Source organism: Prionailurus viverrinus, chromosome X, assembly GCF_022837055.1.
Source record: "Prionailurus viverrinus isolate Anna chromosome X, UM_Priviv_1.0, whole genome shotgun sequence".
NCBI lineage: Eukaryota > Metazoa > Chordata > Mammalia > Carnivora > Felidae > Prionailurus > Prionailurus viverrinus.
In genome coordinates this window covers 91,598,057-91,620,405 of record NC_062579.1, presented here as the reverse complement: position 1 = coordinate 91,620,405, position 22,349 = coordinate 91,598,057, and the positions used below count along the sequence as shown (strand labels likewise).

The window sequence follows — 22,349 nt, the reverse complement described above, 5'->3', positions numbered from 1 at the left end:
ACACCAAACCTTACATCCCCAGAACTTCTTTATCTTTTGACCAACATCCCCTGATTCCCCGCCCCCCCCCCCCCGCCCCCGGCAACCACCATTCAACTGTTTCTGTGAGTTTGACTTAATTTTTTTACATTCTACATATGAATGAGATCATATAGTATTTGTCTTTCTCTGTCTGGCTTATTTCACATAGCATAATGTCCTCCAGTTTTACCCATGTTGTCACAGATGACAGCAGATATATATATCTCACATTATACATCTCTCTCACGTTACATATATATATGTACATATATATATATGTCAGACGTCTGTAGATGGATGAATTCTCTTTATCTATTCATCCATCTACAGATGCTTAGGTTATTTCCATGTTCTGACTACTGTGAATAATGCTGAAATGAACACAGAGTGCAGATATCTCTTCCAAATACTGATTCCATTTCCTTCAGATATATACCCAGAAGTGGGATTGTTAGATCATATAGTAGTTCAATTTCTGATTTTGGGGGGAACCTCCATACTGTTTTCCACAGGGGCTGCACCAATTGACATTCCCACCCACAGTGCACGAGGGGGCCCTTTTCTCCACATCCTCACCGCCTGTTCTCTCTCGTCTATTTGATAATAGCCATCCCCACAGGTGTGAGGTTGTTGGAGAAAGGGAAATTTCCCCCTTCACCTCTGAGTTCTTTTGGCTGGTTGGCCGAATAATCAAAATGACACAAGATAGAGCAATCGGAGAAAACCGAGTTTAATTATATACCTACGGGGAATCCACATAAACATAAGAGATTCCAAAGATGGGCAAAATGACGTACGTACGTCATCCTGAACAAAGGAGAAAGGGGTAGGGGTCTGAGACTTCTAAGGGAAGGAAAGCCATTCACGGGAAAATGGAAAAAAATAAATGGGAAACAAATGTTTCCTGAGCCATAAAGACACAACAGGAAGCACAGAGGAATTTTAACAAACACTTTGCTAGGTCTCTCCCTATCTACCACACCGACTTTGCATTACACTGTAATTATAGGGATGGTATAGCTCTTTTCTTGGACGAAGTCCTCTATCTAAATTCTTTTAGGCAGTTCAAAAAGAGGTAAAAAGAAAAAGCTCCTGGGTCTTCTGTTCCTTAAAACTAATCAGCCTAAATTAATCCTCATGCCAGAGAGACAAGACACATTTTGGGGTGGCAAATTTTGCTCCCCTAGAAGGTGGTATCTCATTGTGGTTTCGATTTGCATTTCCTTGATGATGAGTGATGTTGAGAACCTGTTCATGCACCTGTTCTCCGGGAAACTGTCTATCCAGGTCTTCTTCTTCTTCTTCTTCTTTTTTTTTTTTTTTTTTTGAGAGAGAGAGTGAGACCACAAGTGGGGAAGGGGCAGAGAGAGAGAGAGGGAGACAGAGAATCCCAAGTGGGCTCTGTCCTGTCAGCACAGAGCCCCCAACATGGGGCTTGAACTCACAAACCGTGAGATCACGACCTGAGCCAAAATCAAGAGTCGGACGCCGACTGAGCCACTCTGGCGCCCTGGCCCAATTTTTAACCAGTTACTGGTTTGTTCACTATTGAATTATGTAAGTTCCTTACATATTTTAGACGTTAACCTCTTATCAGATATATGGTTTGCAAATATTTTCTCCTTTTCATTCTGTTGATGGTTCCCTTCACTGTGCAGAAGCTTTTTAGTTTGATGTAGTCCCCCTTGTTTATACCTGCTTTGTTGAATGTGCTTTTTGTGTTGTGGTAGCGTCCCTTCCCTAAGGAAAGAAAAAAACCTCACGGCAACCTGGCTATGTGCATACGTGACACTATCGCTCATGACCTTGTAACATGAGATCACTTAATCAGACTGCATGTTTGTGTGTTACCATATATGGAAGACAAAGAAGTAAAACATATATATAAAACTATGCCATGTGGTGTTCGGGGCCCAGTTCTTCGGGTACCAACCTGAGTGGTGCCGGCACGAATAAAGTTGCTTCCTGGAAAGAAAAGCCTCGGGGTCATGATTCTCTGTGAGAGAATCCTGCTCTATTACTTGGGGGCTCACCCGGGATTCGGAGCTGGTGCGTTTCCACCTCCTTCGCCACCGGGATACGAACCTCAGAGTGCCGGGAGAGGTGCCTCGCTGGGGCGAGGACCCCATGTGCGCCAACGGAACCCGTGAGGCCCAGGAACCAGCTTAAGGAGCGCCACCCGTCAGGCTGGTAAGAACCCGGGTTCGTTTTGGCAGACCTGCCCCTAAGAGGCAGAAGGGGAGCCTGATCACCTCCGAGTTGCCCTGGTAGTTCTACAAGGGACGAGGAACGACGCTGCAACTCTAAGGCGCTGGGCACTGGGTGGCAGGTTGGAGGCGGTGGGATGTTGCCATGTGACTGTGTGCGGGGACTTGTCTCTCGTTCGTTTCCTGGGTCAATGACTACGATAATTAGAGCCAACTGTCTCTGGTTGGTCTACCTCAGAACGGGGACTTTAAGGAACATTCCCAAGCAGCTGCGAAACTCCCCTTGTTTCGGGGAAATTCCCTGACTTTTCCGAACCGACATGGACTGCCTAATTCCACTAGCGGAGAACAAAACAAAACAAAAGAAACCTGGAGTCTGCTGCTCTGTCTGAGCGGACAAGATTTAAAGCTGGGAATTCTCTTTCTCTGCCTTCTGCTGGCACCTCGCCTCTTCTGCCTTCTCTTCCCCCCTCCTGTTTCTGCACCACCTGGGGGGCGGCCTGCACAACTGGCTCCTCAATGCGTCAGACACCATCAGCTCCCCCTGCCCCCCTAGATGTCCTGGAGCCAAGATCACCAACTTCAGATTACCCTACCAACTGGTCCAGGTAAAAATTAACCATGGGGAGCAAACGGTCTTAAGTGGACCCAAGTAAAATGTATTGTGTTTAAGCTAATTTAAGTTTGTTGGTTTGAGACAGTGTTTGTCAACATTTAAAAAAACAACAACTTTTATTCTACCTAGATTTGCTGAAGGTCAAATAAGCTCATGTTATCTCTGTTCCAATTTGTTAGCAAAAAGATGACTTAAAGTAATGGTTAACTTTATCTGTCTCATAGTTTTCACGGGTAATTGTTAAGATAGCTTTCAAAGTCTTTGGTAATCTAAAACATTGAAGTTTTTGCTTGCATAACAAATTGGGATTAAATTCACTGGATATCTAACAAGAGGCTAGAGCACTAATTACTAGATGCAGGTCTGTGCTTTTGACTTGTTGCGGAAATACCAAGGCTATTTGGATCTGTTGAAAAACTGCTTTGTGCTTAATTGATTCATAAGTTTGCCATCTAAGAAATTCTAATGTAACAGTTCACAGTTGGTTACTACTTAGTTTTCACTGGAGACTAAGGTTTCTAAGAGTTAAAATTCTGCTAAATGTAGTTAAGAATAAAATTTTTTAAAAAAGAATAAAATTTAAAAACAACTCTACGTGTAAAGGAGTAGATATATAAAAAATATAAGAAATGGAAATATTTTTTTGTTAAAGGTTAAAAAAAAAAGGAGGAATTTTGTCCTAAATGAGACTGGTTGTTTAAAAAAAAAAAGGCTTAGGTCAAAATCTAAAAGCAAAGGAAAGTTGTTAAAAGTATGCCAAAAAAAAAAATCTTAAAAAAAAACTTTATATATGGTCGGGAGGTCTAAGGTAAACCTTTAAATTACACTGGTCTCACCACTATCTTCAGATACAAAATAAAACCCCGGTGGCCTTCCTGGAAAGGTTAAGGGAGGCTCTCATTAAATATATGGTTATCTCCCCTAACACCCTGAGGCTGAGAGGATTCTAAAAGACAAATCTGTCACTTGATGGGCCCCAGATATTCAGAGAAAACTGTAAAAACTGGCTGTTGGTCCGGAAGGGACCCTGGAGGGGCTCTTACGAGCTGCCAATTGAGTATATTACAACCAAGATCAAGAGGAGAATAAGAATAAAAAAACCCACACAAACAGAAAAGCAGGCTTAAAAAAATCTGAGGCCTTAGTTGTGTCAGACTGGACTTCCGGAGGTCCTGGCACCAAGTGCCATTTATATGGCTGTTCAGAGCACTAAAATGAGCATGCCCTCAGAGGGGACAACCAAAACGAAAACCTCATAAGCCGTGCCCCTTGTGTGGAGACAGTGACTGGAGATCTGAATGCCCTCGGAGACCTCTATCTGTGAGGGCTCAGATAACCAATGTCCCTGGAAGGGACTGACAGGGCCTCGGGCTCTTCACGGTGGCTCCCCTAAACCAACTGTCTATCAGAAACCCAGAGCCTCGGGTAACTCTAAGTATAGAAGGAAAACTGGCTGATTTCCTTCTTAACACCAGAGCTACCTTTTCTGTCCTCCTTTCCTCTCCAGGCCAACCGTCCAAACGCAGCATGACGATTAGAGGCATCTCCGGAAAACTTCTAAGCTTTTCTCTCAGCCCCTGGGATACATACGGGAAATTTTTTCTCATTCTTTCTTGATAATACCAGACAGCCTTACTCCCTTGCTAGGAAGGGACGTTATCACTAAATCAGAGACTACAGGACTACTAATTCCAGAACAAATAAACAATTGTATTATGAGTTTTGGAAAATTACTGGATATTGCCTTAGGGTTAGACTGCCCATCTCATTTAGGCTGTAGATACCAGGGTTCAGGAAAACAGTTTCCCTGCTACATCAATTACTAACGGAGACTCAATCCCACCTACTCTCCCCCCCAAAATAAACTGGGGTCTGACTCCTAGACACTGTCTCCCTCCCGTGAAATGGTTACAAACAGAGCAGGGCAATTACTATTACCAAGCTCACAGAGCTTGAAAAAAGATCATTAGAACACAACATTAGGCCTTTCGTTTAAGGAGGGACAAAACTTATCAAATGGCCCAAAGGATGTTTGCTGGAAAAAAAATCTGTCAAGGACAGTTATGCCAAGTAGTATCAGCTTGTGAAGTATGTCTTAAAAACCATCCTTTCAACCACAAGCTTGCTCTCCCAGGCAATCCAGGAACTGGAGACTGTCCAGGAAAGACTAACAAGTGGGTTTCGCTCATGTGCCAAGGTCAGAGGAATCCCAACATCTGTGGGTACGGATTGATACTTTTACGAATGGAGTAAAGGCCTTCTCCTCCAAGACAGAAAAGGCACGAAAAGTAATACAAGTTCTGCTTTATAAAATAATACCCAGGTTTGGCTTACCTAAAAATTTGCAAATGAATAATGGTAAATGGCTGCCTTGACGCTTTCTCTAGAACTCCTAGCTCTTGGAAAAGTTTTACACCCCAAAATAAAGCAGACCGTCTGCTTATACTCAGCAAAACTCTAAATAACACCTCACAAGCATTAGATGCTTGAAAAAACATTTTTTTAAATTAAGTTAGGGCCGAACTCTTGGAAGCAGAGCCACCACGGACTACTTACTGCTCCCGCTCCTCCATCACCTGGGTTATGAGAGATGCCCTGACGTACGTTATTTACAAAGCAGGGTCTCTCCTGGATTGTCTGACAGGTTTGGAAACTGGGGACATCATCTTAAGATGCCACCTCGTTGGCGAGTATAACCTTGACGTTTTTCTCTTGGTGCCTGCTAATGTTTATGCCGCCTCATGCCTGCCAGCCTCCCTGTAGAACCATACCGTGGGCCACTGGACCGACCCTCGGGCAGACTCTAACTGCTGTGCCCCCACACCGTCCCTTCTCAGCTTGAAGAAGTCAGAGCGGTCATCGTCCCTGTTCCCTAACAGCAGTTACAGGCCCTGTTCCAGGGGAGGAATGACTAGGGAAAGGGGTAACATTAGGCAGGGGGAGGTAAGGGACCTTCGGGGGGGCAGACTGCAGCTGCAGGCGGGAGGCTGAAGAGGCAGACGGGGTTCTCCCTTTATAAAATCCTTTATGGGTGCCGTCCCCCCATTATCAACGGCATGTGGGGGGCGTCTAAATGAGATGGGCAGTCTAACCTTAAGGCAACAGATGGCGGGGCCCTTGGCTCTACCCTAACCACCTTTCACCGCTGGGTTAGGGAGCGATTACCTGCGAGTCTGACCACAGACGCTCATCCTTTTAAACCAGGAGACGCAATATGGATAAAGGAGTGGAACGCCCAACCCCTAAAACCCCTCCGGAGGGGCCCGATCACTGTCATTCTGTCCACCCCTACTGCAGTAAAGGTAACAGAGGTGGGTCCCCGGATTCATCACGGCAGAGTGAAGCCGGCATCTCGAAACTGGGAGTGCGTTCCTGATCCACGGGTGCCGTGCAAGCTGACCGTACGGAAGAAGCAATCTGCAGCTCCAGAGGCCTGGGGACACTGCAGCCCTGCTTCAGTCACTCCGGAAGCTGACCAGTCTACGCACGGCAGAAGCTTGGGGAATCGACGGTCCGGTGGAACAAACAGACTGTCCTTGTTTTCTGTATCTGTTTCCTTACTGTGATGCACTGCCGCCCCTTGTCTGTCACTGTTAGTGTGATTCTTGCTCTACTCTTTGCCATAGGATAGGTAGACGCCGCCCCGGCTGGCTGGAAGTGTGGTGAGGGGTTTCTGTTAGCACTCACCTTCCTTTGGGGGATAGGATACTTCGTGGTACCGACATGGGGAAACAATGGCCATAAGAGACTAGAAAATTAGATCCTCACAAACCTTATAGTAAAACAAAATACCCCAGTACCACTACCGGGGATTGGCTCCCCCAAAGCGCAATTATTGGGAAAAACCGTCTTGCCTGGTGGGGAAAAAGTTCATGGTCATCTTTATTAAAAACTTAACATGCCTAGGCCAATGATTTTATAACTCAACCGCCTGGAAAACCCAATGGTGGGGGACCTCAGATCACCTTGAGCCAGATCCCCACACCCTGTCTAACTTCTCTCATCTCTGAGAGGCCTGGGACAGTGTCCACGCAGCCATCAAATGGCAGGCCGCAGGGGGACTAGACTGGATATGTGGAAGGACAGCCTATACAGCACTTCCCTCAGGCTGGTCACGGTCATGGGTGCTGGGAACTCGTCGTCCATCTTTTTTCCTGCTCCCACTTGCCAGAGGGAAACAATTGGGAGTCCACGTGCATGGGGACAGGGAGACAAAAAAAGTGGTGTGCCTTACAAATTGGCAATTAAAAAGATGATAAATGCCGCCCCCCCCCCGCCCCCCCGCAGCATATAATCCAGCATTATGGCCCTGCCAGCTGGGCAGAGGTTGGGTCCTGGGGCTACCGCACTCCCATTTACATGCTAAACCGCATCATCAGACTGCAAGCGGTTATAATAATTATAACCAATAAAACTGCCAGAGCTCTTAACTTACTAGCCAAGCAGAAAACCAAAATACACAATGCTATCTATCAAAATCACTTGGCCTTAGATCACCTGCTTACTTCGGAGGGAGAAGTTTATAAAAAGTTTAACCTAGGCAACTGCTGCCTACAGGTAAACAATAATTTAAAAAGTCATAGAAGAGATCACAAATCAAATGAAAAGAATTGCTCATGTCCCCGTCCAGACCTGGAATGGTTAAAACCCCAGGGAGTTATTTGGAAGATGGTTTTCAACTTTTTTGGGGGGGGGTCAAAACTCTCATAAAAATTATCCTCCTCCTAATTCTGGAAGGTTGCTTAATCCTACCCTGCTTAGCTCCCCTGGTTGTACAGTCTCTCCAGTCTCACTGAGGCCATAATTTAAAAAAATACGACCACTCATGTAATGACGTTATAAAAATATAAACCTCTAAACCAAGATGATGCTCTTTGACCCAAAACAGAGGGGTCTGAGCACCAAAGCGGGGAGTGTGGTAGGGTCCCCTCCCTAAGGAAAGAAAAAAACCCTCAAGGCAACCTGGCTATACGCGGACTTGACAACATCCCTCACGACCTTGTAACATGAGACCACTTAATCAGACTGCATGTTTGTGTGTAACCATATATGGGAGACAAAGAAGTAAAAAATATATAAAAAACTATGCCTCGTGGCATTTGGGGCTCAGTTCTTCGGGTACAAACCCAACTGAGCGGTGCCGGCACGAATAAAGTTCCTTCCTGGAAAGAAAAGCCTCGGGGTCCCGACTCTCTGTGCAAGAACCCTGCTACAGTGTTACATGCAATAAATCACTGTCAGAACCAACATCAAGGAGTTTCTTCCCTATGTTTTCTTCTGACAGCTGTGGCAGTCCATGCACGTAGGCCCGGTCTAGGATGGTTTCTGACGTGGGGCCAAGGACAGGCCACCCCGAAATGTGCCACTTTGGCATACTGATAATTTAACATAAAAGTTAAGAAACTGCCGACGCGAGGACACTCAAACCGTCCTGTCCCCAGGAAAGCAGGAAACCAATCTCCCCTATGAAAAATACCCTCCTTGTCCTAAGAGGTAAAAACAAAACAAAAAAACAAAACAAAACAAAACAAAAAAAACATCGTTAGGACCAGAGATAGAGACTTTAAAGCTGAGAAAGCTATAGAAACAAACCCTGGGGTTTTTTCCTAATCTACTACCTCAGCCTAAATTCTGCTTAGAATTCCCTACTAATTAAAAATTTTTTTAAATGTTTATTTTTGAGGCAGAGAGAGAGAGAGAGAGACTGAGAGTGAATGGGGGAGGAGGAGAGAGGGAGGCACAGAATCCGAAGCAGGCTCCAGGCTCCGAGCTGTCAGCACAGAGCCTGACGCGGGGCTCGAACTCCTGAGCTGTGAAATCGGGACCTGAGCTGAAGTCAGCACTCAACCGATTGAGCCACCCAGGCGCCCCAGAAGTCCCTACTAATTAAAGTTCCTAACACCTGCTTTCTTTATCCTGTCAATTCCTCACACGTTTCTTGTCTCTTTGTCTAAATAGTAGAAATACTGCCTGCCTTGGTCATTTCTTGATGTCTCAATTTCATTACTGGGCCTCTGTGCCCACATAATGACACTGGCTTTTTCTCCCATTAATCTGTCTTATGAAATTTAATTTAGTCTTGCTGGAAGACCTTGAAGGGCAGCAGAGAAAGAAATTTTCCTTCCCTACACTGAATTCCCACCCGGCCATCCTCCTGTGGACCCCAGAGGCACATCTGCCTGCTCTGGAGTAAATGAGACACTTCAGTCTCCATGTTTAGTTGACCGGCACAGTCTGCTCGTTTGTGATGTTCCCCCTTGTCAGCGTAGGGGTCTTTCTGGCGAGCATCCACATGAATCCCAAGAAGCAGAACTGATTTTTACCCAAATGCCTTGCCCCCACGGGGAGGCTCGCTCCACACGCCAATCTGAGTCTTGCCAGAGGCCTGAAAAAATGTCAAGGCCATTAGCCACATTACATCAGTCGGTGGAAACACAGCAAGCCTCCTTTGTTGAGGTGGCCTGGATAGCCAGCCATTCACCCTGCACGAAGCTCTGCCCGTTATACTGAGCAACCTTTACCGCACCCGGCCAGGGGAGAGGTCTCCCTCAGCCTGGATGGCAGCTGCACCCCGTTCCTGCTGGTTAGGAGTTAACCAGGAGGAGCGGACAGTGAGCCAGGCCCATTGTGGTCCAGGAAGCCTTCACACGTGGGTCCTCACTGGGCCAGTGGGGGCAGCGGCTCCTTGGGCAATACATCAGGGAACCAAACGGATGCTCCTGTGATATTATCTTGGAGTTAAGAGACCTCATCTGGGCTGAGTTTTGTTCATCCCAGTATGTACCATTTGTACTTTAGTTCGGAAGACTCTGGAACCACCTCCACCAGGTGATTTGAGATATCTGCTAGATCTGTGATACGAGTGGGATTTCTGGTCTTAAGATTACTTCACAGCCATCGATCATGTGCTCAGTGTCCACCAAAACCCAATAGCAGGCCAATAATTCTGTCCTGAACTAAGACACTAAGACGCAGGGCTCTCTGATTCATCTCCTGATTCACCAGGAGAGGCAGAGGGCCATCACCATACAGACCATAGTGGGACCATCTATCAAGTCCCCCAGGACCCGGTACCGGCCCAGAGTTCCTTAGCGGGCAGCAGACCAATCTCCTCCTTTGAGGACTGAGTGACCGGGCCCAGAGCGATCTTTGGTAAAAGCCTTTCCTATTTTTGCAGCAGCCACTTTTTCAGTGCCCAGACATTTCTCAGTAAAGATCCAGACTGTGTTTGTTGTTGACCAACTGACCTAACCACATTTGAGGTTTCACTGGGTGGAGGTTTTTTCTTAATTAATTGTTTAATTTACATCCAAGTTAGTTAGCATATCGGGCAACAATGATTTCAGGAGTAGATTCCTTAGTGCCCCCTTACCCACTTAGCCCATCCCCCCTCCCACGACCCCTCCAGTAACCCTCAGTTTGTTCCCCATATTTATGAGTCTCTTCTGTTTTGTCCCCCTCCCTGTTTTTATATTATTTTTGTTTCCCTTCTTTTATGTTCATCTGTTTTGTCTCTTAAAGTCCTCACATGAGTGAAGTCGTGTGATATTTGTCTTTCTCTGACTAAAACAATATGGAACGCTTCACGAATTTGTGTGTCATCTTTGTGCAGGGGCCATGCTAATCTTCTCCGTAACATTCCAATTTTAGTCTATGTGCTGCCGAAGCGAGCACTGGGTGGAGGTTTAATTGGGTTTGATAATTTGTACATGCGGGAGCAGCATGTACAAACCTAAAAATCTTTGTCTGGTGAACAATCTCATCACATATGGCTCCTATTCCCTCACTGTAGACCCAGGGACAACCGGGGTGGGTTACGGAGCCTCCACACCTTCTGCGAGGCTGCTGCACATGAGTTTTTTATTAAGCGTACTCATCACATGTGGGCCAAGTCTGTCAGAGCCCAAAGAGTACCCGGCTGAGGAAGAAGAGGGTCTCTGGTATTCCTACCCTCTCATCTCTCCCTTCTTCCTCCTCTTGAGGCAAGTGGCTACCGTCAAGGCGCTCTGGAGGAGGGGGTCGTAGCGAAGCACCTCGGTAGGAGCCGCCTTCCCTCAAGTTTACCAAGATTACCTCTTTCATCACGGAGGCAAACTGGTCAAGTTACTAAGGTCTCCTCAGATCCCTGGACACAGCAATCTCAAAGAGCTCGACATCCTTTCTTAGAGGAAGCAGGAGTCTCAACAGCACAACGCACAGCAGGCTGTCCGCTGGCACCAGGGCTCTGCTTAGATCTGAGAACAGTCACTGGGTGCAACTGAGTTTGCAGAGTCTCTGACAACTTCAGCTCCACGCGGCAGAGAACAGTAAACGCTGGTGAGGGAATCGCTTCCCTGGCTTTCTCATAGTCCCTCTGTCCACTTAATGTGATCCACCCACCAATTTCGGCCGGGGTGTCAGGAGCTAAAGAGAAGGACCAATGGTCCACGTTGGAACCCAAATGCTTGTATAACGTGGTAGCAAGTCCATCAGCAAGAGTCAGAGGATCGCACGGGGCACCTGGGCCGTGGGTGTCAGGAGACGGCAGCAGAAGCCACGGGGCATTTTGGGAGGACAGCAAATTGTTTATATAAGCCTTCTGGTTCCAACGTGGGCCCCTTCCAGTGTCCCTACTTCTTTATTCTGTCTGTTGTGGGCAGTCTCTTAATCGTCATGACTAGGCTGACTAATGTTTACTTTAGACCTACGGCACGCCAGGCCCCGTTCTGGGTACTCCACATGCATGAATCTTCATTTCGCCTGGTTTTCGGCCTTGTGAACTCCCATTAAGAGCCATGGTACAGGGGCGCCTGGGTGGCGCAGTCAGTTAAGCGTCCGACTTCAGCCAGGTCATGATCTCGCGGTCCGTGAGTTCGAGCCCCGCGTCAGGCTCTGGGCTGATGGCTCAGGGCCTGGAGCCTGTTTCCGATTCTGTGTCTCCCTCTCTCTCTGCCCCTCCCCCATTCATGCTCTGTCTCTCTCTGTCCCAAAAATAAATAAACGTTGAAAAAAAAAAATTAAAAAAAAAAAAAAAAAAGAGCCATGGTACAGATGACGCCTCAGCTGCAGTCACAAAGCCAGTAGGTGGCAGATCTGGGGTCTGAAACCCTCGGAGTTCAAAGTGCGTCTTCTCCCCGGGGAGCCACACTGCCTTCCACACCTCCCCCCCCCCCCTCCCCTGTTCTTACCTCTCTAGGCCGCCTCCGCAGCGCAGTCTCTGCGAGGCAGTCCCAGGGGGGTGTGGTGTCCTCCGGGCAGCGAGCTCAGCATTTCTTCCTGAACAGAGAGGACATTTAGTGAAGTACTCTCCTTTCTTTGTTGGGACTGAGACCAGACGTTTCAACACGAGAATTCCACCATTCCACATACAAAGCACAGTGGTTAAGGGCAGGGGCTCCCAGGCGTGGAGATTTCACGGACTAAATGGTAAGATTGGGTTCTGACATAGATCGTGATCTTTTTATTTCACCAACAAAGACCATTTAAAAGAATATCAGTTATACTCCTTCTACTACTAACAAACAACAGGAATAACATCTAAACCTCAAAGACAAAGGCTACAATGTGCCAGGTACTGTTCTCAATCTTAAAATGAACTATTTGATTTAATCCTCAGAAAAGTCCTATTCAATAGGCATTATTGCTATCTCCATTTTATAGGCAAGGAAATTTGAGGGGAAAAAAAAGGCACTACATATGGGGCGCCTGGGTGGCTCGGTCCGTTAAGCGTCTGACTCTTGATCTCAGCTCCGGTCTTGATCTCAGGGTTGTGAGTTCAAGCCTTGCATTGGGCTCCACACTAGGCATGGAGCGTACTTTAAAAAAAAAAAAAAAAAAGCGCTTTGTAAATTGCTCCTGATTCCGCACTGATAATCGTTACAGTATGCTCTCATCAGCTGTGTTTCATAAAAGGTATCTTTAAGTTTTTTTAATAGACTTTACTTTTGGGGGGGTGCCTGGGTGGCTAGTCGGTTAAGCATTTAACTCTTGACTTGGGCTCAAGTCACGATCTCACAGTTTGTGAGACTGAGCCCCACGCTGGGCTCTGCGCTAACAGCACGGAGCCTGCTTGGGATTCTCTCTCTCTCCCTCTCTCTCTCAAAATAAATAAACCTTTTTTAAAAATAGACTTTTTTTTTTTTTTTAAAGTAGGCTCCCTGCCCAATGCAGGGCTTGAACTCATGACCCCGAGAGCAAGCATCGCATGCTCTATCGACTGAGCCAGCCAGGTACCTCTGGCTTTAAAGGAAACCGCCAAGCACCCAACGGGGGCCCTGATCTCAGAATCTAGGAATAACCAAGCAAAAGCACAGAAGCTCTGGGTTTGCGTCTTGGCCAAGTTAATGCTCTTCATCCCTGTTTTCTGAAATTTAATATGAAACTATTGATGTCTGTTGTGAGAAGTAAATGGCCTATCGCATACTGAGCCCTTAACCCAGTGGCCGGCAAACAGCTAGGACCCCCAATACATACCAGCTGCGAGGCTTATCCCTTCTCCTCTTCATCTCGGCACAGCCCTGAAGGCTCACCTCCTGCTGGAAAGAAACAGAGCATGAACACTATAGACTGGTCCTGTTACTGAACTCAGATACTGGGACTGACCGTACTCTCCTTCCTGCAACAGTCTCCCATTCCCCGCCCCCCCCACCCCCCCCCCCCCACCCCCGGGGCAGAGCAGAAGCAGGCAGAAATGTTTCGGTTCCACTTTCCATTGGTTGAAGATGGTTACTAAGCAGCACGCACAAACTCTCCTTCTGGGAACTCTGGGGAACACAGGCTGAAAGATTTCTTCCGAGGCTTCTGTAGCAGCTCCCAGCAAACATGTGGTCACTCAGGTATCAGGGACTGTTAGGAGAGCGGTGCTGCACGGCAAGGCCCTGCGGTGCATCCCCTCCCGCCACCCCGCTGACCACCCGGACCCGAGACTTTCCCACAGTCCTGACAGTTCCCGCCCGCTCTGCCCAGCTAGCCTGTTGTTAGGAAGGCAAAGGGACAAAGGAACTAGGAAAGGTCATGAAAAGGGAAACTCCAGGTGACGATAAAATCCCAGAATTCTCATGATAAAGCACTGCTTTCCGTGAAGTTCTACAGCAGCACTTTCAACAATGGCCAAATTATCGAAAGAGCCTAAATGTCCATCAACTGATGAATGGATAAAGAAATTGTGGTTTAGGAAACCAATTTCACAATAAATTTCATATATTAAAAAAAAATTGTGGTTTATATATACAATGGAATACTACTTGGCAATGAGAAAGAATGAAATATGGCCTTAGGTAGCAACGTGGATGGAACTGGAGAGTGTGACGCTAAGTGAAATAAGCCATACAGAGAAAGACAGATACCATATGTTTTCACTCTTATGTGGATCTGGAGAAACTTAACAGAAGACCATGGGGGAGGGGAAGGAAAAAAAAAAGGTTACAGAGGGAGGGAGCCAAAACATAAAAGACTCTTAAAAACTGAGAACAAGGGGCCCCTGGGTGGCTCAGTCGGTTGAGCGACCGACTTCGGCTCAGGTCATGATCTAACGCTTTGTGAGTTCAAACCCCGCATCGGGCTCTGTGCTGACAGCTCAGAGCCTGGAGCCTGCTTCGGATTCTGTGTCTCCCTCTCTCTGACCCTCCCCCGTTCATGCTCTGTCTCTCTCTGTCTCTCAAAAATAAATAAATGTAAAAAAATAATAATAAAATCTTAGAAAAAATATGTGATATATCATCCACAAAAAAGAATGGTATCTTACCATTCGTTCCCGACAAAATGGATGGAACTAGAGAGTATCATTATAAGTTAAATAAGTTATCCATAGAAAGACAAATATTAGGGGCACCTGCATGGTTCAGTTGGTTAAGCATATGACTTTGGCTCAGGTCATGATCTCCCAGTTGGTGAGTTCAAGCCCTGCATCGGGTTCTGTGCTGACAGCTCAGAGCCTGGAGCCTGCTTCGGATTCTGTGTCTCCCTCTCTCTCTGCCCCTCCCCCACTCATGCTCTGTGTCTCTCTGTCTCAGAATTAAATAAACATTTAAAAAAATTAAAAAAAAAACCTGAGACCAAACTGAGGGTTGATGGGGGGTGGGAGGGAGGGGAGGGTGGGTGCTGGGCATGGAGGAGGGCACCTGTTGGGATGAGCACTGGGTGTTGTATGGAAACCAATCTGACAATAAATCTCATATTAAAAAAAATAAAAATAAAAATAAAGAAATAAAGAGGATCTTTCAGTGGATAACGGTCCCACCTCATTTGCTTGGTGCTAGAAGTCACGGACTTGGCTCCAAGCCAACTCACTGTACCAACAGCCAAGTCACAGAGCGACCAAGCAAACAAGCGGGCCATTCTTTGAAGGATCGCCTTACCGTATGACTAATTCACCAAAGCTCGCCAAATTTGCCAATGAGCCAAAAATTTTGTTTTCTTTCAGTTTCGCCGAAGTATGCTCAGTCATAAAAATCGCACATATTTGAAGCATACGTTTCGACGAGTTTGGACATATGCACATACCACAATGTTGCTTTTATTTTTATATTTTAAAAATATTCATTTTTGAGACAGAGAGGGCCCATGAGTAAGAGAGGGGCGGAGGGAAGGGGAGAGAGAATCCCAGGCAGACCCATGCCCAGCGCACAGCCCAACTTGGAGCTCAATCTCACGACCTGGGGATCCCGACCTGACCTGAAATCGAGCATCAGACACTCAGCCAACTGTGCCACCCAGGCGTCCCTGCCATGTGGTTTTTAAATAGAGTCTATTGCCATTTTGTTTGGGCAAATGGGCATGACAAAGGGTGTGGAGAACCAGTTCTAGAAGGTTTTGTGCCTCCAGACATGTCCCCTCTCCCCGTTCTTTAGTCTCTCCTCAGTCTGGGATGAGCAGCCTGGCAAGACTGTTCTACCCTCAGGAGATGACCGTCTCCTCCACCCTCAACTAACAGCTGCAGGAACAGGAACTTAGCTGAGGGGTGAGGGCTTTCCCACCGTGTCCTTTCTTCCGTGTGTGTGTGTGTGTGTGTGTGTGTGTGTAGAGATCAAACTTTCCCATGTCTCTCCTTTTCCTTTGTTTTAATCTTTTTCTTTTTAAAGTTTCTTCATTTTTTTTTTTTAAATTTTTTTTTCAACGTTTATTTATTTTTTTGGGACAGAGAGAGACAGAGCATGAACGGGGGAGGGGCAGAGAGAGAGGGAGACACAGAATCGGAAACAGGCTCCAGGCTCCGAGCCATCAGCCCAGAGCCCGACGCGGGGCTCGAACTCACGGAGTGCGAGATCGTGACCTGGCTGAAGTCGGACGCTCAACCGACTGCGCCACCCAGGCGCCCCTAAAGTTTCTTCATTTTTAAGAGAAACAGAGACAGCATGAATGGGGGAGGGATAGAAGATCCGAAGCAGGTTCTGTGCTGCTGACACAGAGCCTGACATGGGGCTCGAACTCACAAAACCATGAGATCATGACCTCAGCTGAAACTGAGAGTCGGGCACTTAATAGACTGAGCCACCCAGGTGCCCCTTTATATATATAAAGATATAAATTATCTTTATATCTTCTTATAAAGATAATAATCCTATTGGATCAGGACTCCATCCTTTGACCTCTTTTAACCTAAATTAACTCCTTATAGGCCTTATATCCAAATACAGACCAATTGAGGGTTAGGGCTTGCTGTGTCCCCTTTATCCTCTTTATTTATTTAAAAAAATTTTTTTTACATGTTTCTTTACTTTTGAGAGAGAAACAGAGTGTGAGTGGGGAGGAACAGAGTGAGAGGGAGACACAGAATCAGAAGCAGGCTCCAGGCTCTGAGCTGCCAGCACAGAGCCCGACGTGGGGCTCGAACTCACAGACCATGAGATCATGACCTGAGCCGTAGTCAGACGCTTAATCAACTGAGCCACCCACACACCCCAGCTGTGTCCCCTTTAAATTCGTATTTTGAAGCCCTTATCCCCGATGTGATGATACTTGAAGATGGAGACTTTGGGAATTAGGTTTAATGAAGACATAAGGGTGGGGTGCCCACCCTCATGATGTGATTAGTGCCCTTAAGAAAGAGATACCAGAAAGCTCAAGCTCTCTCTCCCTCCGCCCCTCCCCCCACCCCTGCACCGTGTGTGGCCACGCAAGCAGACGGCCACCTACAAGCCACGAGAGAGCATTCACCAGAAGCTGATCACGCTCGCACCTTGATCACAGACTTGCAGACTCCAGCAGTGTGAGAAATACATTTCTACTGTTTAAAGCCACCCAGTCTGTGGTATGTTGTGGCGGCCCTAGATGACAAGTAAGACAAGGCCTCAACACCTGAATTTGGGGAAAACACGATCCAGTCCACAGCGCACACGTGAACTAAAAGCAAGTGATTCAAGGTGGTTGAAAGTCTGGTTGAAAAGTCTTTGGATGCTCTGAAAATCTAACGAGTCTGATCCCGAGAGTGGGAAAATGTGAGAGCAACTTCAAGCTTCCCCAACCCCCCGGGGTTTTTTTTCCCTTTTTTTTTGTTTAACCTTTTCTGAGCATCTCCTGAAACCCAAGAGCTTTAGGGATGCTAGCGGAAGGACAAAAACGGGTGAGCAGGAGTGGACGGAGTGATACCAACTCTATTTCGGTATGCAAAATAGAAAGGAACTTATTTTCAGAAACAGAAGCAACTTATTTTCAGAAAGCTGTCTTCTAAGTTCCAGACGTCAGAAAGAAAGGGACCAAGACCAGGCCTCCTAACCTTTACTGGCCTCACAGAAAGAAGGTTAAAGGCAGAGCGAAACGAGGTCAGTGTAAAGAGAAGCTTCTGGACAACTTTCACTTAGCTACTGAGTGGTACAAAGAGAGTTGAACCCCACTGCTAAGGAGAGATGAGGGGCCACTGAGAGATTTTAGGAGTACTGGCAGAACGCGTAAGATTGAGGTGTTATTTGCAAAAGGATCCATCGCAGATATGCTCTTGGACGGGTAGATTAGATCAGCAGATATGTAACATATGACAATTTGCTCCAAGTAATTTTCTTTTTTTTTTTTTTTATAAATTTTTTTTTCAACTTTTATTTATTTTTGGGACAGAGAGAGACAGAGCATGAACGGGGAAGGGGCAGAGAGAGAGGGAGACACAGAATCGGAAACAGGCTCCAGGCTCCGAGCCATCAGCCCAGAGCCCGACGTGGGGCTCGAACTCACGGACCACGAGATCGTGACCTGGCTGAAGTCGGACGCTTAACCGACTGCGCCACCCAGGCGCCCCTAATTTTCTGATTTTAACACAGTTTCAATTAAAATGGAAAAATAAGTAAGAAAGCAAAAGAACAGTCAAATAAGTGTGTAAGTAGGAGATTCAACGTGACCCCATATTTATCAGAACAAGCTACAAAAACACTAATCGTTTAGACTATTGCTGGCTCAAAGGGGAAATACTTATCAGTAAACAGAGGGGATATATTAGAGTAGCTACTGGCCTACATGACATTAACGAATGCCAATATGTATCATAAGATGTTGCGGAAATTTTTTTTTTTACTTTTGATTTTTTTAATCATTTATTATTTAAAAAAAATTTTATTCCAGTATAGTTAACATACAGTGTTACAATAGTTTCACGTGTACAATACAGTGATTCAACGATTCTACACATTACTCAGTGCTCATCATAAGCATACTCTCAATCCCCTTCACCCGTTTGACCTATCCCCCATCCCCTTCCCTCTTATAACCATCTCTTTGTTCTCTATAGTTAAGAATCTGTGTTTTGGTTTGTCTCTTTTTTTCTTTGTTCATTTGGTTTCTTATATTACACATATGAGTGAAATCCTATGGTATCTGTCTTTCTCTGACTTATTTCACTTAGCATAATACCTTCTGGTTCTATCCATGTTGTCACATGTGGCAAGATTTCATTATATTTTATGGCTGAATAATACTCCATTGTGTGTGTGTGTGTGTGTGTGTGTGTGTGTCACACACTCACACACAAAACATCTCCTTTTTTACATTAAAAAATTTTTTTAAGCTTATTTATTTATCTTGAGATAGAGCACGAGTGGGGAAGGGGCAGAGAGAGGGAGGGAGAGAATCCCAAGCAGGGGATTCAATGAGGGGCTCAATCTCAGGAACCACAAGATCATGACCTGAGCTACAATCAAGAGTTGGTCGCTCAAACGACTGAGCCACCCAGGCACCCCTTGTCTTGCTTTTTAGTGTATAAGACTTCTAAACTGCAATGATATTGTGTGTCCAGACTGACTACCATTCACTCAGGAAAGGGAGATGGCCTTCTCTTTTTTTTTTTTTTTAATTAATTTCCATCTTCCTTATTGTATGATGTTTATCTTATATGTTCCCTTACATTCTAAGACAGACACTAAATAGATGGGTCGAAGATTTGGAAAGAAAAAAGAGCAGCTTGAAGCATAGAAAAGGGAATGGATTTTTTTTAATTTTTAAAAATTTTTTAAAAATTTTTTTTGGGGAGAGACACAGAGAGAGAGCACAAGCGGGAGAGGAGCAGAGAGAGAGGGAGACAGAATCCAAAGCGGGCTCCAGGCTCTGAGCTGTCGGCACAGAGCTCCACATGGGGCTTGAACTCACGAACAGCAAGATCATGACCTGAGTCAAAGTTGGATGCTTAACCGACTGAGCCACTCAGGGGCCCCAAAGGGACTCTATTTAAATGATGCAAATAGAAGAACAAAAGAAAAATCTCTAGCACATGCCCAATGGTTTATTCCGCTAAATTTTTATCCACAAATATTGCATGGTTATACAGGCATACCTCCTTTTATTGCACTTTGCAGTTGTGTGTGTGTGTGTGTGTGTGTGTGTGTGTGTGTGTTTAACATATTAAAGGTTTATGGCAACCTTATGTTGAGCAAGTCTACTGGCACCGTTTTTCCAACAGCATTTGTTCACTTTGTGTCTCTGTGTCACATTTTGGTAATTCTCACAATCCTTCAAACCTTTTTATTATTATTATATCTGTTATGGTGATCTATGATTAGTGATTATGACTTGCTGAAAGCTCAGATCATGGTCAGCAGTTTTTAGCCATAAAGTATTTTTTAATTAAGATATGTACATTTTTTAGACATGACGTTACTGCACAGTTAATAGACTACAGTATAGACTACATATAACTTTTATATGCACTGGGAAGCCACAAAATTAATTTGACTTGCTTCATTGTGATATTTGCTTCATTGCAGTGGTCTGGAACTGAACCCACGATATCTCCAAGGTATGCTTGTATATTTAAAGTGTATCCTTAATTCCACAGAATGCTCCAGAAATAGGTTTACTCTGGCTGATGAAATGTTCTAAAGAACAGGAAATAAACAAGAAAACCATGCTGTCACTTATCTTCTCATTTTCTATTGAAGAGATACGTGAAAATATGCATGCAGCCATTTTCTTCTCAAACGGAGTCCAGTGGACTGAGCGGAACGTACGATGAGTATATTCCACTGTGCCCCTTGTCAGCTGTGTGATCTGGACAAATGATTAACCTCTCCCTGTCTTTGTTTTCTCATCTGCAAAACAGCAAATACTCCTAACTCACGCATATTGCTCAGCGCAGTACTTGGCCCGCAGTAGGCCTGCCAAGCATCCGAGCTGCTGCTCTCATCGCTGCTCGTTTTTTACTCCATGTAAAGCACCACCTTAGCTTCGGTGAGGAAACAAGTAGGACACCCGATCCGAAAATTCAAGCGTTCGCGGTGCAGGCAGGGAACCTCAGAACGCCACCCACAAAACCGTTCTCGGTGGGAAGCCGAAGTCACAGCTGCTGTCTCTCAACGAGTGATCCACGCTTCGGGACCACAGGCTGGGGCAGGGGGAGACGACTGGCCAGGTGAGGTTGAGAAAGAAGAAAGAAGAAGGAGGTGAGTGAAAGGAGACAGAAAATGCGAAGAGGAAACGAGGCAAGACCCAAATGCTGAAGCCCGATGAGGAAGGGGTTGGGATGGGAACAGCGCAAGCAAAGGCAGAGGGTCAGAAATGAGTCCAGCGTGTTGAGATCAAACTTCACTGCCATGATTGTAGTTGAAAAAGATAAAGGTTATGAGGCTGAATGTGTGCTGACCCCCGGGACTGCCTCTAAGCAGATGCATAAAACACAACACAACGCAAACAGCGGCTTAAAAAAGAAAAAGACTCAGCAAAGTAAAAGTGATTTTTGTGGCTATTTGCCTTTTCCTGCAATAAGTACATGATCCTGATGAACCGAAGTTCTCCTCTAATGCGATTCTAGCGAACTGAGGCATCGCTGTACAATATCACAAGGCTACCAGTTATGAGAGGGAATAAGCCAGTTTGTGTATGGTGCCTGAAAGTATTGGGAGGGTATGAACAGAGTTATTGAAAGCATCATTTTTATTCTGCCTACGGAGTGAGTCTTTCCCATGTTTCACAAGGTGAAGAAAAGCACGGTGAGGTGAACGGACCATGACTTACGGACTTGGCTGTGGTTGCTGCTCTGGGATAGCAACTCAGGGACTATGGAGATGACCTCCTCATCCCTTCCCATCCCACACGTCGACCAGGGTTCACAGCTGGTAGCTAGCCTCCTTGCTTCCAGTTCAGAACGAATGAACACCGAACACTCCCTTGAGTGGAGACTTCGGCAAAGTTTTGAGACTATAGAATCTACCCACCTAACAATTTGGCCATGGTGAGAGTCCAATGTCTAAGTTTTTATATCAAAAATTTTTTAATGTTTTGAGAGAGAGAGAGAGAGAGAGAGAGAGAGAGAGAGGGAGAGAGAGAGGGGGAGAGAGAGAGAGAAGCAGAGAGAGAGGGAGATACAGAACTCGAAGCAGGCTCCAGGTTCCAAGCTGTCAGCAGAGAGCCTAACACGGGGCTCAAACCCACGAACCAAAAGATCATGACCTGAGCTGAAGCCTGACGCTCAACCGACTGAGCCACCCAGGCGCCCGAAGTTTTATATTATTAAATACCAAAAGAACCAATTTAGCCTCTATTTACAATATTTCTGTCTGACTCCCTATTGGAGATGAGATTTTGACGTGGCTCCATGGAACTCGTGAGACATCCTTGGGAATTTCTCCTGATTAGGTGAAGAAATAGAACCATCTTTTGTGTTTCTTGGGGTGTTAGGGTTGAGGACCTAGGCCAGGGAAAATCACACTGTAAAACCTCCTCTGAGGGGAGTCTGGGGGGCTCAGTCGGTTGAGCGTCCGACTTTGGCTCAGGTCATGATCTCCTGGTTTGTGAGTTCAAGCCCCACCTTGGGCTCTCAGCCCTGTTCTCCTCTCTCAGCCCCTCCCCTGCTCGCATTCTCTGTCTCTCTCAAAAATAAACATTTAAAAAAAAACCCAACTTCCTCTCAGTCCTGACTTTCCTTCATTCTTCATAAATATTTTAATCCAACCGAAACCTCTTACTTAGGATGACCAGTTGAGTACCCTATTGCCTGGCTTTGTGATGGGAACTGTGGAAGATGTTAGGGGCCAATTTACATATTAATCTGAATTTACACACGGATCAACAGATTTACATATGAATCTGTTTCCTATCGCAGGTTTTCTTTCGTA

At 45.8% G+C, this 22,349-nt stretch overlaps 1 long non-coding RNA gene and 1 other non-coding gene across 3 annotated transcripts in view; both read right to left on the bottom strand.

Moving 5' to 3' along the window:
* The window catches only part of LOC125157269 (uncharacterized), a 68,208-nt gene that overhangs the window by 9,723 nt on the left and 36,136 nt on the right, over nt 1-22,349 (bottom strand). Inside the window, exons 2-3 of one of the 2 annotated variants that reach the window (XR_007148937.1) lie at nt 13,297-13,358; nt 12,012-12,099 (exon numbers count right to left, since the gene is read on the bottom strand). This is a non-coding gene — a long non-coding RNA (uncharacterized LOC125157269). The remainder of the gene's footprint in view (nt 1-12,011; nt 12,100-13,296; nt 13,359-22,349) is intronic. The other variant, XR_007148938.1, reaches the window with a different exon arrangement.
* LOC125157957 (U6 spliceosomal RNA) lies at nt 10,412-10,518 on the bottom strand. The gene has a single exon (XR_007149097.1). It is a non-coding gene; the product is annotated as a U6 spliceosomal RNA (small nuclear RNA).